Source organism: Salvelinus fontinalis, chromosome 9, assembly GCF_029448725.1.
Source record: "Salvelinus fontinalis isolate EN_2023a chromosome 9, ASM2944872v1, whole genome shotgun sequence".
Lineage (NCBI taxonomy): Eukaryota > Metazoa > Chordata > Actinopteri > Salmoniformes > Salmonidae > Salvelinus > Salvelinus fontinalis.
Genome location: NC_074673.1, coordinates 35,283,438 through 35,284,542, shown reverse-complemented (window position 1 = coordinate 35,284,542; position 1,105 = coordinate 35,283,438).

The following is a 1,105-nucleotide window of genomic DNA, read 5'->3' as shown; positions in this document are numbered from 1 at the left end:
CGTCGGGAGCTTCATGAAATGAAGCATGAAACAAACCTAAGATCAACATGCGCAATGCCAAGCAGCGGCTGGAGTGGTGTAAAGCTCGCCGCCATTGAACTCTGGAGCAGGGCAGTGGAAATGCGTTCTCTGAAGTGATGAATCACGCTTCACCATCTGGCAGTCTGACGGATGAATCTGGGTTTGGCGGATGCCAGGAGAACACTACCTGCCCGAATGCATAGTGCTAACTGTACAGTTTGGTGGAGGAGGAATAATGGTATATAGGGCTGTTTTTTATGGTTCGGGGCTAGGCCCCTTAGTGCCAGTGAAGGGAAATCTACAGCAGACAATGACATTCTAGATTATTATTTGCTTCCAACTTTGTGGGGAAAGTTTGGGGAAAGCCCTTTCTTGTTTCAGCATGACAATGCCCCCCGTGCACAAAGCGAGGTCAATACAGAAATGCGGGATCCTGTCAGATATGGTTTGTCGAGATCGGTGTGCAAGAACTTGACTAGCCTGCACAGAGCCCTGACCTCAACCCCATCGAACACCTTTGGGATGAATTGGAACGCCAACTGCGAGCCAGGCCTAATCGCTCAACATCAGTGCCCGACCTCACCAATGCTCTTGTGGCTTAATGGAAGCAAGTCCCCGCAGCAATGTTCCAACATCTAGTGGAAAGCCTTCCCAGAAGAGTGGAGGCTATTATAGCAGCAAAGGGGGGGACCAAGTCCATGTTAATGGCCCATGCATTTGGAATGAGATGTTCGACGAGCAGATGTCCCACATACTTTTGGTCATGTAGTGTATGTTATGAATTACAATTCGTATGATATGTTACAAATTACAATTCGTATGTTACGAATTACAAATTGTTGAGGCTAACGTTAGCTAGGTGACTAGGTGGCTAACGCTAATGTTAGTTAGGTGGCTAACATTACCTAGGCTAGGGGTTAGGCTTAGGGGTTAAGGTTAGGGTTGAAGCTAGTCAGGATTATTAAGATTAGCATTAGCGGAAGGGTTAGCTAACATGCTAAGTAGTTGAAAAGTAGCTAAAAAAAGTACAAAGTAGTTGCAATGTTGCTAATTAGCTAAAATGCAAAAGTTGTCTGTAATGAGA